Source organism: Megalopta genalis, chromosome 4 (genome assembly GCF_051020955.1).
Source record: "Megalopta genalis isolate 19385.01 chromosome 4, iyMegGena1_principal, whole genome shotgun sequence".
Classification (NCBI taxonomy): domain Eukaryota; kingdom Metazoa; phylum Arthropoda; class Insecta; order Hymenoptera; family Halictidae; genus Megalopta; species Megalopta genalis.
In genome coordinates, this window is record NC_135016.1 from 6,268,518 (window position 1) to 6,284,225 (window position 15,708).

Sequence of the window (15,708 nt, forward strand, 5' to 3'; positions counted from 1 at the left end):
TCGCCTTTTTTATTTCCTTTCATTCTTCAATATTTCTAATAACAACAAATTAACACCATTCTTATACAGTAAATTCTCCCTAATCGACGCCCATCTTGAAAACAAAAATGGATAATTCTGATAATTCTCTCTTCCAAAATTATTCACAATTGTTCACAAGCTGAGGGAAAAATTGGCTACAATTAACTGCACTTTGTACACCGACTGTACGCGGTACAGTATCTTTTTGCTGTGTACCGCGAGAATTGCATTTCAGCGAACATTTTGGAAAAAGGGAGCGCCGCGGGTCGCCGCGGTCGTCCTCGAGTTTCTTGGCCGTTTTTCCGCCGTTGAACTTTTTAATCACTCCCGAATTTTCCCGTGGATTCCCGGTCGATATCTGGGAACTCCTGCGCGCACAGCTCTCTCTCTCTCTCTCTCTCTCTCTCTCTCTCTCTTTCTCTCTCTCCGCGGATCGGCGTTAGGCAACCTCCCATTAGCCGCGCGACTGTTCACGTGCTCGTCGAGTAGCACGCTAAGGCGTACTGTTACTATCGGCGTGTGCTCTCGGGAAATTGGGATTTCGAGCGAGAGCTAATCGGGAAACGGGAGCACGGTCAAGTACACCGCCCCCCGCGGTCCCGCGGAAACGTCTTGCCGGCTCGTAGGCCCCGTGCAGCGCCGATCGCTGGATACAACCGGCCGAAATCGCGAAACTTTCTGTAATCGCGTCGTCGCAGAACCGAATAAAACGACGGCGTTCCGGCTTTGGCACGCCGGGCGTTTGTCCACGGCCTTGTTTCGCCGGCCTTTATTCTCCGGCGAACAGCGCCGAACAGCGTTTTATTGTTTCTTTGACTAATTCATACAGCTGGGAACGGCTTTTTCGCCGGACCAAGGGATCCCGGACCGGGATCGTTCTATCGCTCATTGCCAGGCAATTTCCGTCGGGAGAGCGGCCCGATTGCCATGTACCCGGTACACCCAAGTTCCGAAACTCTCTCTCTCTCTCTCGGGCGCGGCGTCGCGGAATTTCAAGCTCGCTGAATAAAATTTCATTTAGGTAAACTGAAACTTCCCTGTCAACTTTCTCAAAAAGGAGGACCGCCCGCTGGCCCCGATGGCGGCCGGCGATCGATCGGTTCGCCGGGGGTGCAACTCCCCGGGTTCCCAATGCCGAACGCAACAACTTCGTAACCGAATTTTCGGCGCAGCAATTAAATAATGCCCGGCGCCGCGAGCCCGCGAACTCGGACGGAACGATTTAATAATATTTATTTGATCAACGGGAGGAAGTGCCTTTCTTGTAACGGAGATGGCGATGTGTCGCGCAAGTGGCGTATCGACAAGAAAAAGGAAAAATAGTAGAATAAATAATTGGATGTGATGTGTAGGATATAATAGGAAAATAGTAGGAAAATATTAGAATAAAGAATTAGTATATGATATATACTGATATGATAATAGAATAAATAATAGGATGTAATATGTAGGATATAAAAATAGAATAAATAACAGGAAAATAAAAGGAAAATAATAGAATAGAATATATAGGATATTATAATAGAGTAAATAATAGGGAAATAATAGAATACAATAATAGAATAAATAATAGGGAAATAATAGGATATAATAATAGAATAAGTAATAGGAAAATAGTAGGAAAATAATAGAAGATAAAATCAAGATAATTAACCCTTTTCAGTCGGCGCCAGTTGAACTCGAAATCCAAAATAGTTTTTCTAACCTACGGTATTTCGATTTTACATAATCTGGTGCGTTTTAAACTCGGCAACGTTAAAATTATTTTTAATCGTGACGTAACAATTTTTAACAGAGCCTTGGAGTCGCCACTCGACTGTAGAGGATGAAATAAAACAAAAAGAACGCAGAAAGTAACAGAAAATAATACAACAATCACCAAAGCAGCAAAAAAGATAAGATTAGAATGAACTAAAAATTATAAGAAAGGGTGCGAGTGAGAAAGAAACAAGAAATCGAACGAGGTATCGAAACTCCCGGATCGCGAGCCACATTGGATACCCGTATGAGAAACGAATATCCCCGAATATTTCCCTTTTCCCACGGCCCTTCCGGCCACGTCCCACGCGAAGCCAGCGAAACATCGTTGGTCCGAAACGAGGATTCGATTAAGACCGGCCGACCTGGTCGAGGTAGAATCGCGGCGCGCCGGTTGTCGGGCAATTAATCGGCGGGTTGGAAGGGCGAGACGGACGTTCCCTTTGGGATGAGCGTCCTGAAAAATCGAGCACGGCCGGGTTTAAGGGGCCGCGGATGGTGGCCCAGGTGTCCGCGTTGGAGGTCGAAGGGCGAGCCGTTCACCCCCTGCCGAGGCTGGCTGGCCAGAGTAAACGCGGAAGGTGCACGTTAGAGCACATTGGTCGTCGGTTCGTTGGGTCGTCCGGCACGGATGATGCTCTCTCGGGGGTCGGGACAAGCTCCGGAGAAGCTCTGATCGTGGGTTTCGTGCGCGGGGCTTCGGGCCTGCGCGTTTCCCTGCGAATCGCCGAGTCGACGGCGAGGGCGGAGGGAGCGCGAGGGGCGCGTGGCGGCACCGAGGGTGTCAGTCACGGCCCATCTGCCCACCATCGAGCACGTAAGTCCGCAAGCGGTTACTTTTTACACCCCACTGTGACACCGTACCCCCGGATCCTCCAGCCTCTTCTCGAAACTCCTGCGAAATGTATTTCACCGGGAACCCAGCCGAACCCTCGTCCCCCGTCGGCCCTACGACCGACGCTTCTCTCTCCCGATTCGCGACGACCGAGTGTCCCGCGGCCCTCGCCGATACACCATTTAATTGGTCCGCTTTTTTGGACATGGCCGACTGCCGGCAACGACTGGAATTTCGGAGGTGCGTGAGAGACGGCGACCCGCGGGCCGCCGGGACCGACCCGCCCGCCGGCGGGTGCCTCAGTGATTATTCAGAGAAATGGCGGGCACGAAGAACAAGTGTTTCGCGGCTCGGTCTCTGTGAGTTCGCTCGAGTGGGGTCCGGACGAATCGACGTTCCGGGGCTGTGGGAACCTTCTCCGAAACGGGTGCCCCCCCTCTGTCGTTCTCTCGCTCTCTCGCGCTCCTTCTCTCTCTCGCTCTCCCTCTTTCTCTCTCGCCTCCTCCTTTTTCTCTCTTTCTCTCTCTCTCTCTCTCTCTTCCTCGTTCTATCTCTCTATCTCTTTTTCGCGCTTTCTCTCTCCGATTCTCGCTCGGCAGGAAATGGATTTCCTCCGTCGAGACGTCTTTTTCTCGTTCAAGATCTCCGCGAAAACGGCTGCACCCATCGCGCCACCCAAGGCACGGTCTCTTCCCTCGGTTTCCTGGCCCCCCCCCGACCAATCGCCGACTCCTGTCACTTCTCCCTACGTTCCGCGAACGTTTCGTCACTGTTCCATTCGCGAAATTCCCGGGACCGTGCTCGTGCGACAGTTCATCGCGAGCCGGATAAAATAGAGAATCGGCATACAGTCTCGCGAGGCTCGTGAAACGGTCGCCCGGTCGAATATCTCGAATCTTTGACCGTGCCACGTGATACGGGCCCCCTCGTTTTTCACGTGCACGCTCCTTCGAATCGTCCAAGAAAGAGAGAGAGAGAGAGAGAGAGAGGGAGAATTCTGTGATAATTAGACTGCAGATTTGATGCACTCGTGGCGGAGCATAGGAAATTCTTGCACGGGCAATCATTCAAAACAGTGAACAGATTTGTAGAGACCGAGAATATCGATGCGTTCGTTAAATCATTAAAGAGAAGATATCGTGATTGGCTATCGCGTTTAGCCATTTTCGCTAGAAATATCAAACCAGTCGATTTCTTCAATCGCTGATGTTATATCAAACACTTTTGTTAGAAATGTTTGTACGAACTTCTTCGTTCGAGCGCATATGCGATGCCATTGTTGTAAAACAATATTAGGCACGTTCAGAGTAATTCTAAGTAATTGTCAATGCTTCTTCCACGAAGATCCACAGTTCAGCGATAATTTACTTTCATAACGACGCGTAGCTCGTGAATTTTTCTGATCCGACGCGCCTAGATCATCTCGCCGAATGCACAGCTCGACTACGCTTATCGCGGTAATCAAATTAGTCGCCTAATCGTCCCCCGTAATCTCGAACGAACGTATCGTGATCGCGTCGAAGTCCGTCTCCGCTCGAGCTCCGACGATTCCAGTCGTCGCTGTTTCCGCGTCGAAAGCCGCGAACCGGCTAATCGATGCTCTGTGCGATGCTATAATTTTCTAGAACAGGCCAGGCAAAGATGTGTCGGCCCGCGATCGCGATGAATGATCGGCCGAGCGGTACGTGTACCGCGCGCGGAATAATATTCGCCCCCCGGGGGCGGGTTGACAGACAGGCCTGTGTACTTTTGGCCGGTAGTGTACGCGCCGGCCGCTGAAATATTCAAGCGGCACGTACGCGCGGTGTCTTGCGAAAGGTCAAGTCGCCTCGGCGAGGGTGAAACTGGCTAGCCACGTGCGTCCGAATCGGCGAAGGAACAGGGACACTCGCGCGTTGCGTCCCCTAACCCTGGCCAAGGAAACGCTCGTTTGGCATTGGCCGCACCGCATTGCACTCGTTGCACACGGCCGCGTCGCGAAGGTGTCGAATCTCTTTGCAGTCACCTGCGCACTTAACACAGATCCGGAACATTTCCTTGGCCAAAAGTCAAAGTAGAGCCCACGGCCCGGACCGTCGAGGCGCGCCAACGTTTCGGGAGCGAGCCGAACACCGTCGGCGAGGCTTCCGCGACGGCGTCTCCTCGCGGATTTTCGCGCGAGTTCTTCGCGCTGCCTGCCTCCGCTCGCGGAAAAACCAACGGTCGTTTAACCGACGGCTCGCGAGAACAGCCGGTTTACGACCGCCCGCACGATCGACTCCGCGAGGTCGAACGTGCGCGAGAAGCCTGTCTAGTCGTTAACGCCGATTTGTTGCCAGTGCATCCGCGCGAAAAGTTTGCCGAGCCTTAATTGTGCAGAAGCGGGGAGAGAGCGTGATCTCCCCCGATCGCGACACGACTAATCAAGGGGTTCGGGACGACCCTGCACGGACACCGTGAACCGCGAGTGACCGAGATTGATAAGGTATCTCGATGCGATTTTTCGTTCGCGGCATTTGGGACCTTGTTACGGTGCCTGTGCTATGGTTCTGGATGGAATTGTTTAAAAAGTCTGAATTGATCGTGATACTTCTTAGGAAGTGACAGCGATTGGGTTTTGTTGGGCGAGTTTTTGTTATCATTGTATCGTCAATCTCTCTGGGAGTTTTTATACTATCGTAGGGATTCCAGCGAACAGAGCTGTGACAATGTGTCTCGATCGTTTCTGTACAGTTTCTGTATATGTTCTGTATCATTTCTGTGTAATTTTTATTAATTCTGTAGAATTTAGAATTTTTGTATAACGTATGATTTTTGTAGAATTTATAATTTCTGTAGAATGTCTAATTTTTGTAGAATGTATAATTTTTATATCATGTATAATTTTTGTACAATGTTTAATTTTTATGTCACGTATAATTCTTGTTTAATATATAATTTTTGTAGAATGTATAATATTTATGTCATGTATAATTTCTCTATAATGTATAATTTTTGTTGAATGTATGATTTTTATGTACAATGTATAATTTTTGTACAACGTATAATATTTATGTCATGAATAATTTTTGTACAATGGTTGTATAACCTGTATGTAACGGTTGTATAATTTTTGTACAATTTTTAACATTTGTGTTAAACTAAGAAGTGTAGGAATTGACATTTTTTAGGCATCTGTGCTTACATAGACGTTACAACAACGATGAAAGAATCAATCGTCGGTCTGTCACGATAGCATAATTTGTTCTCGAATCATTGGTCCAGCAATCAAAAAATCCAGGTTCGAATCTCGGTTCCAATTTATATCCAATCTATATCCGATCGATCGACTCATTTTCTCCAACAGAAGACTCTCGAACCTATACATACAAATAAATTCCAGCTTCAAACTCATTTCTGGTCGCAAAGTTGTGTCTGCGGTTCGCAACCATAGTCGAGGGACACGCGATAGCAGCAGCAGCAGCGTCAGGATCGCGTAGTTCGCGGTGCGAATCGTCGAAATTTCGTTTAATTCGCGGCTAATTTTTCGCAGTTCCTCGCGTCGCATTGTCTCGCCGGAATTCGCGGTTCCGGATTACAGAACCGCGGCCACTGATTTACGGCCTCGTTGGCTCCGGCTGCGCCGCGCTGCGAGCTCCGAGGTTGGAGCGGAATGCGCGCAAACGAGCGCGCGTCAAAGCCGGCGCGCGTCCGGTTGGAAACGCGATCGCCGTGCCGATAACGAGATCATGGAAGCCCGGCGAAGTTATAAAATGGCATTGGTCGTTAGCTTATCTGGCCGCGTGCTCGTCGTCGTGCTCGTCTTCGAGACGTTTCCGCGCGTCCGGGATGCCGATCGTGGCGTAGGCGTCTCAATTCCGCGGCAACCTCCTCCGGCATCGGGGCCGTGCGCCGCTAATCAGACCTGTTGCCCGGTCCGTCAAATTATAGCAATTAATAGGAGCGCGTTGCGTGTCCGGGAACGATTCCCTCCTCGCGAGCCGGCCGCGCCGTTGATTTTATTAAAACGAGACCGCGTTATCGCGAGCTCCCGCGGATTCTCAAGAGGCCTCTAGCCCCGCGAAGAGAACGGTTTTCACGGATTATGATTAAAATCTGGTCGCACCTTCTGCTTAATTAGTGGAAGGATTGATGCCGATCGCGGCCGGGTCCATTGATCGTTCCTCGAGGGTGCTCGACCCTGAGAGGCCACGCGAGAGACGCGATCGAACCGCAGTCGCGTGAGACGAACGCCGATACATTTTTCACGGATCCTGCCGACTGTTTCCAAAAGTCTGGCCGCCCACGCGTCCCGCGACCACGGGTATCTTTAGACGGTATAGTCAGCCGTCCACCTGGCAATTATCTTACGACGGCCCGGACGAAAACGGACGTCGGTATGCGCCGCTTCGAAGTCGTCGCACCTTCCGCGGTTATTTTTACCGTCGAGGACGAGGTCGGACGTCGAAGGGAATTATTAAAGAACTCGGTCAGGACTGGGCGGTTTTCGGAATCGGGGAGACTCGGCGGCCGCCTGGCGTCTCTCGCTCTTCTTTCAATTATTCCACGGCACGGCTCGCCGTGGCCGGAGGTGGGGCCCTGACAAACGATATTTACGTAAGGCTATTACGTCGACGGTCCGCAAATTCCCGTGGAAATATTCGCTGGAACGGCGCGCCGGGACGGCTCGGCTGAGAAACGCCGACGGTATTTCACCGGAAACGCTTCCACGCTCTCTCGGCTCGCCGATACAGCTGCTGGAACATCGCCTGGAACCGTCCCCGTCCAGAAACCTCGACGGCGAAACGGCGGAATTGCGACGCGCGAACCAACGAGATTCAATCTTTCCGCGACGACTTTCCTGCATCCGTCGCGACGGCGTTCGGCCGACGTTTCCCGTAGTCTAGGTTAGATAGCTCGCTCGGTGAACCTGTCTTCTCGAAGTCACGTTCTCCCGTCACATTTCGCGAATAAGAACTTGCCGGAGAATTTTTACGAAAAGATTCTTCCTCGCTCTCGGGAGTCGAACGATATTTCGATCAGCGGTTCGCAACTTGTTCGCGGTTTTTTCATTTTTATTCTGGACGAGGCACAGTGCACCGAAATACCCGACTTTGGGACCAGATTGAATAGCTCCCGTTCTGTCTACAGGGTGTCCCGAAAATGTCTCGCAGTCCGAAAATGGGAGGTTCCTGAGGTCATTTGAAGCAACTTTTTCCTTTGCGAGAATTTTCTCCGAGGCTTCGTTCACGAGTTATTAACGAAAAACACTGACCAATAAGAGGCGAGCTCGGCTGGCGCGCGGCGGCCCAGCCAACGAGTGCACGGAGCCCAGTTCCGCTCATTGGCTCGGCCGTCTCGCGCGAAATGATCTCGCCTCTGATTGGTCACTGTCTTTCGTTAACAACTCGTAAACAAAGCCGCGAATTGCATTTTCGCTGAGGAAAAAGTTGCTTCAAATGACCTCAGGAATCTCCTACTTTCGGATTGCGAGACATTTTTGAGACACCCTGTATAATGAACAGATGAAACAAAGTAGCTTCCTTTTATTTACTTATTTATTTATTGGACTGGCTATAGAGCCCCGTTTTACAATATACATGGATAAGGAAACGAAAATCGAACATACAAAACTGAAACTTCGAATGTCCGATTTGAGTACTCGTTTACAATAAAAAATTAACTTCGATTAATTATTAGCTGAATTGTTAATTAACTTCGTGATTTTGAGAACCGATTGACATAAAGGGAGACATAACGTAAGGACATAACCTTACCGAATTAATGCGATTGCAGATTCTTTTATTTATGTTGAAAGCAATCTCGGCATGGCATTGATTCGAATACAGTGATACATTTGACTATGGAGAAACGATACTTGCGAACAAATTATTAGGTTATTGCGGATTTTCGGTAGATGAATTTTTCGATGGGTTCTTCGCGAAACTGAAACTTTGTTCGAAACTCTTGAAACACTCGTCCCTTCGACACGCATGCACTTCCTTGTCTCTTGGCAAGTGGATATTCGGCTTCCGATCGGTTACATGCTGCACGTTTCGTGGAACAACTTCGAAAATCGCGGCATTTCGCAAACGAAACTTACATAATACCGAAATATACTGTCTTGCGAATAATACGATGCTACAAAATTTCCAAGACCTTTTTCCAAGGAGTTACTTTCAAGGCGTTGTGTTATTACGTTACACATAAGAGTTATAAAATTTCCAAAGATTCGATTCCAAAGATGCAATTAGGCAACCCTTGTTGATCGTTTACTATAAAAATGATCTCGTACATTTCCGTTCACAAATGGAACTAGCCTTCTTCTAAATTTGTTGAACTTTCCATACCTAAACGTGATTATTTAAACTCTCTCTAAATTATTTTAGCTCTGAATTAATATACGAATTAATACAAATCAGTGATTTCCTCGATCTTTATCCCTGGCTCGGTGCATTTATTCGACGTTAGGGCACTGTGAGACTTTATTTATCATCGTAGAATTCATTGGCGAAGGTCTGGAGCAGCGTGATAAATGAGTTATCGTAGCACGAAAGCTCTACACGTCGCGTGGATACGGTCGCGCGGAGTTTAATTTGAGAATCTCTCGAGCCGAATACGCGTTTCCGCGAAGAATCTTGTCCGAGAGTTATCGTTTCCTGTTGCGGCTTTTACGCCGCGTTACAGTCGATTACAGGCTCCCTTTCTCCGACCAAAATGACCATACAGTTCCACTTGGCCGTCGTTCAACTACCTTCTCCTCGAGAAGCAATTCCCCCGGATGACAAGCACCACGACGATCAGCCTATTTCTCCTGCGAGCAATTATTTCGATTGCTCCGCTGCTCGCTCCTCGTCGACGCGTACTTTCTCTCATACCGTAATAATTAGTGCAGCTCATGATCCTCCGGCCTCGAAAGACCGCGCGTAATCTGTCGCCGGTTTTCAATCCTCCGACGTTTAACTTATTTCATTTATCTCATTTATTTAATTTATTTAGTTCGTCTCATTTGTTTAATTTATTCAATTTATCTCATTTATTTAATTTATTTAAGTTATTCAATTGATTTGATTTAATGTAATTTATTTAAATTTATTTAAGTTAACGTAACTCATTCAAATTTATTTAATTCATTTGATTAATTTATGTGTACGGATAAACACCCATATTTGCAATATCGAAAGCATAGCATAACTTACAGTGGTGTGAATAATTCTAGACTCAAAGTAAACTTGACATTTTCGGTGATATTTAAACGAGAACATAAAATAATACGTTCGTATATATCTTCGTTAGAAATAATTGAAAATAGAAATATACAGATACAGTTGTTCGTTTGGTTTTTGTTCGATTATCAGGAAAAATGTAAAGGTCATATTGACTCCAGAATACTATCGACTCTTTCAAAAAATATATTCGTATATTTCTATATTAGAATTAATAGAAAATGGAAATATACTATATAGTCATATTGTCTCCAGAATACCATCGACTCCTTAAAAATATATATTCGTATATTTCTATATTAGAATTAATAGAAAATGGAAATATACTGGAGTCACATTGTCTCTAGAATACTATCGACTCCTTACAAAAATAAATTCGTATATTTCTATATTAGAATTAATATAGAAAATGGAAATATATATATATACTGGAGTCACATTGACTCCAGAATACTATCGACTCCTTAAACAAATATATTCGTATATTTCTATATTAGAATTAATAGAAAATGGAAATATCCTGGAGTCACATTGTCTCCAGAATACCGCCACTCCTTAAAAAAATATATTCGTACATCTCCACATTAGAAACAATAGAAAATAGAAACATGCACATACAGTTCTTCGTCTGCTTTTCGTTCGAATATCATTCCAACTGTCTCCTTCGATCGTCGAGAAAAAAATTGTCGCGATTAAAATACCGCTCGAACTCCGCCATAAAACGTGGCAAGTTGAAACCGCCAAGGGCGAACGTGTCGCATAAAAATTCCATCGGTGAGCTCTCCTGACCGTTCCGGCCGCAGGGAATTTTTCTCTTGGCCATTTGGTGGCCGGGTCTCGACCATCGAAACGCGGCAAGCAGACAGGACATCGCGATCAAGGGGGGACCGGCGAAGACCCGCGGCTGTGTCAGTGTGCGCGGATAAATAGTCAATGACAGAAACGGTTTCGAGTGCCCTGCCCTCCAGCAGTTCGATATCGTAAGTAGGACGTGAACCTGGACGGCTAGCGTGCGCACGCGTACACGCGCGTACACACGCCGTTTTCGGTGTAATCGTTTTCGGCGTGCAACCGCGCGCCGCTCGCGAGATCTCCCCGAAAACGTTCAGCCAACCTTGTCCTCCTTCACTTCGCACGAGAATCGTTTGCTGCCGGGTTTGAGGAGCTATTCCGGTTTAGACAGGCGTTTCATTAAGCACTCTTTCTGATCCTTTTTAACCCTTTCGCTCCGAACGACGGATATATCCGTCATCCATATGAACACTCGCGGAGCCGAACGCCGGATATATCCGACATGCTGGTAAAATCGCCTCTTGCTACTATTGCGTGAATCTTTTGACGAAACAAACAAACGACAGTCCGAAATAAACGACACACCATTCAAGTTATATTTGTTCTACCTGCATTTCCCATTATTATTGTGTTACATGTCATAAAGGGATAGAAAATCGAAAGTACTAACTTTAGGACTAATTATTATGTATTATGTTTTGTATTATGAATATTATGTTTTATTTTATTACTGTATATTATATATTATTTCTTCACTTTTTCCATTGTTAATGAAACTTTTTTTACCTAGTAAATAACTTTATACCTTATGCAGAAATTATAACTATATTGTTTTAAAGAAAAATCCCTTTTCTTCCCAAATACACTATCCACGCGCAATGTGCACAATTTCGGCGGGTGGTTCCGTTCAGGAGTGGCGCTACGGCGGACTGAACCGCCGTAGCGAAAGGGTTAAACGAAGCGTGCACTGTTTTATTGTATTTAAAATTTAAAACCTTGTACAGCAGGGGTGTCAAACTCAAAAGCTGACTTGGGCCATAATAATAAATAAACAATGCTTAACTTTAGGTGGGCCGCAAAAACAATCAATGTTCATGGAAATAAATATTTTTACTTTGACTAGTACATTGTAATAAACATATATAAAGTTAAATTATTGTTTACGTCCTGATACTTGACATCAAAAATGTTCATCTCGGGCCGCGAGTTTGACACCCTGGTGTACAGTAATGTCTCTCTAATTGGCGCTCGGATTGTCCACAGAAATGGACAATTTGGGAAGAGGAGACACGGTTATTCGAGCCTTGCGGCTCATTTTTATAATTGTGGACAATTTATAACTATAAAAATAAACCAGAAAGCTCGAATAATCGCATCTCCTCTTCCCAAATTGTCCATTTTTGTGTACAATCTCTTTAGATTGTCAGTTAGAGAGACATTACTGTACTATTATTTATTATTATATTATACGAAATTATTATTTAAGATCTTCATTACGCGTTGGACTCGTTAAAGTACGTCAAAGAGTTAAGGATGAGCATACAAAAATTATGTTACATTGCAATTTCTTGGAATGATAAACAAAAAATGAAAGAACGATGTTTCTTCAACTTTGTTATCCAAGCCTATATATTGTCCATTTTTCTGCGCAATCTCAGCGTCAATAAGGGAGACATTACTGTACGTGTTTTTAGTTATAATTTTGATATAGCTATGGAAAGAGAGGATTGTCGCACTCTTAATCGAAACCTGATCAAAAAATAATTAATTTCACTATTTCTTAACTATTTCTGATTAACTATTTCTAGAGTATACAGTATTTTATTCTGATTATTATATTGTTGTAATTTGTTATTATAAATCGCGTCACGGTGGATACATGGTATCTTTTGCAAGTAATAATAATGTCAGATGTATAAGCTAAAGGACAGTGAAGTGTATTCATTAGAAAGAATGTACAGTTGTGACTGGAACTAGGGAAGGGTTAAAATTTTCATAAACCAGAAAATGACAGCACTTCAAACTCTCAGTTCCGAGTTTTCAGACTCCTTTCTCGTGCTCAGGGTGTTAAACAAGAATAATGAAAATCGATATTTTGTAATTGCTGGTGCGACAGACAAAGTGTTGATTAACGTTAGCGTAATTACGATCCTTTATTTTCTTACAATAAAGCTGCAGTCTGTTCTCAATTTTCGACGATTTTAGCTAACTGATTAATCGTTAGTAACTCTTAACAACGACAATCGATTTCGATGAAATTTTCAACGTGAACACAGGACACCGAGACCTGTAAAATGCATTTTTTAAAATTCTCAGTATAGACTTAGATCAGAATGATAAAAATCGCGAGTATTTCGTCGTTCTCTTTATCATTCCAAATACAGTGATTTCTCCTTCGAATTTAATTTCTCCTTCTAATTTGATTATTCGAGTCTTGCGCCTCGTTTTTACAGTCGTCGACAATCAGTAACTATAAAATCAAGCCACAAGGCTCGGACAATCGCATCTCCTCTTCCCAAATTCTCCATTCCTATGCGCGAATTGCGGAGAAATTGTTTTGCAAAAGCTTCGGACCCCTCTTCGTTATTTCCACAAAAACAAAACTAAACGACTTCGTACAGACATCAAAGCTTCCTCTCGACGAAACTAAAAAAGAACAACAAAAAAAGAGTCTACTGTTTCGAAGCTCTAAACCAGAATCCCCCCTCAAAACCGCCGCACAACTCCGAATGCTGCTGCGAGGCCGGTGGATCGTCCTTCAATCTTTCGAGCTTTCTTTCTGGCTGGGTTTAAGAGCTCCTTGATCTCTCGACCTATCTTGTCCGAGCCCCTGTCTTCACGAGTAATTGCACACCTCTTTAAATCACTCAGAAGCCGGCTGGAAGCTTAAATTCCGAGGATCCTTCCGAGGCTGTTCGAAAATAAAGCGTCCCGCGGTTTCTCCGGGCGAAAGGGGTGCGCGCTCCGTTCCGCGTCCGGTTGAACACGGTCGCGGCCGGTGTGCCGCGGTTAAGCCGCTTAATTGCCTCGTAGGGAGGCAGATCGCTCCGGCGAGGCCGTTTGAATGGCTGTTAAACGTAGTTTTGATAGCGCGCCAGTTCGCGGGCCGCTTCGTTAACGGGGATCTCCCTCTCGTATAGATCATGAAACTCGTTACGCCGTCTGCCGCTGTAAAAACCGACGGGGGGGAAGCGAGCTCGCGAGCGAGCGCGCGCCTCGGCCATCGAACAACAAGAAAGTTCGCCCCGCGAGAAAGTTTATTGTCATTGGCAACAGGTGCGCGGAGACGAGAGAAGAGAAGTCCGTCTTTCCGCGAAGTTGCCGGTCTTCCGGTGGAAATCGGTGCCCGTCGTTCCTGTGACACCATCCGCGGCAAAACTTGCCGCGTTTCGCCGGTTTACGTCGCTCCGGTTTCCCGGCCCCGATCATTTTTCACGCGGCATCCGAGACCCGACAAACTCTCCGCGCGATTATTCTCGCCGATGGACGGCGCGCGGCAGATCCGTTTACCGGGGGCCCGCTTCGATCGAAACGGTCTTCCGCGTGCGAGATTGGCGATCGGCCAGACCCGCGGGAAGCTGCACGTCGATGACGATAACCATAAATCATACACCGGGTCACCGAGAATTAATGGAGCACGCGGACAGTCTCCCTCGCACCGATCGCAGCCCTGCGTTCGCTGGAGCTTCGTGACGTCACGCAAGTTCGGAGGGCCCGGCGCCCTGAACGGGTCCCATGGGTCTCGCGCGGACTTCGACGACGCCGTTTTCATCGACGACGACCGTAGCCGACGGTCGACTCTTATTGAGATTTATACTATTTTATAAAAATAAGGACATTTATTCGGATTATCGACGAGTATTATTGCAACATTTGTCGCAAGTAACGCATACGTTGAATAAATAACCGAAAGAAAGGATAAATAAGACGAGAAAAATTAGCGATCCGTCGTTTCGACGGGTTCCGTGAAACTAGCGTTAAACGATGGTGACGTTGAATGCAGCCGAACGTCGCGCGTTTTCAGGGAGAAAGTACGAAATGTCCGAGGATTATTTTAATGGTGCGAAAACGGAGAGAAAGAGAATCCGTTGAAAATCATAGTCGGCAGAAATTATTGGAGTTGGCGGAGTCCGTGGGAACGGTGTTGGTAAAAGCCATGGGGCACGGGCCCGAACAAAGGCAGTTCATTACGTTCCGCAAAAAAATCCGCGTGTAATTCTGCAAGCTCAAGCTGCAAAGTGGACGTCGGATAAATTTTCCGGCCTTCGAAATGTCCCGGCGTGCAGGAACACCGGTGTAAATCTGCGGGCGAGAGGGATAGCGGTGTATCGATCAGAGAGGAGACAGGCGGTCTTTGTCTCGGCTAATCCTGATCCTTGGTCCTGCGCGAGTCCCGGGCGCCTGCTGAAAAGTTCCGCTGAAAAAGAGGATTCGCGCGGCGGGAAAAAAAGCGAACGCCGGCCGTGGCACGGCTGAAATCCATGAGCGTCCGCCATTCAGACCGGGATTACCAGATTTCTGGTTCTTATCGTCCGTCGTCGTCCCGCCGAGTCAATGCGGCTCTCTCTCTGCCCGTTTCGGGAAACGTACGCGCGATTAGGGTAGCCGAGAGCCGGTCACTACGGGCTGACCGATTACTGTGCCTCTGGTGTGTTCTCGCGAATGATGAACGTTGCATTCATCGAATAACACCGATGCAATTTTCTTTTATGCAAGAGAAATGGAATAAAATAATTTTATATAGCTTAATATAGTTTAGTACAGCTTAATATAGCTTAATATAGAATAAAAAAGTTTTAATATAGCTTATTCGATGAGTATAGCCGTGCACAAAATTACAGAATCAAAAAATTTTAGGTCGAAAAGTTTGTCAATACTTGAACTGCTGTAACTTCGTTAAAAAAAATCGTAGAGGAATGAATCTTCGCTCATTTTAAGGATCAAAGTCTCTACCTTTTTACTGTTGTCATAATTTTATTTTGAGATGCTTTTTTACTCGAATGCGAGGCGAAAATGTGAGGGTACTTTTACGTTACAAAAATTGTTCAACTTAGAACGTCTGCACGGAGTTTAATAAATTTTTTTCGGGTTTCATACTGCAATGAGATTAAAGCGGGA

The 15,708-nt window shown here is 46.1% G+C and overlaps 1 protein-coding gene across 4 annotated transcripts in view; it reads left to right on the forward strand.

Moving 5' to 3' along the window:
* LOC117222521 (neo-calmodulin) overlaps positions 1-15,708 on the forward strand; it is a 131,803-nt gene that overhangs the window by 49,250 nt on the left and 66,845 nt on the right. Inside the window, exon 1 of one of the 4 annotated variants that reach the window (XM_076521202.1) lies at positions 2,454-2,596. The exons of 2 other annotated variants lie outside the window; for them this stretch is intronic. The gene's annotated coding sequence lies outside the window, so the exon portion shown is untranslated. Of the gene's footprint in view, positions 1-2,453; positions 2,597-15,708 lie in introns of those variants that run through there. One more of the 4 variants, XM_076521203.1, reaches the window with a different exon arrangement.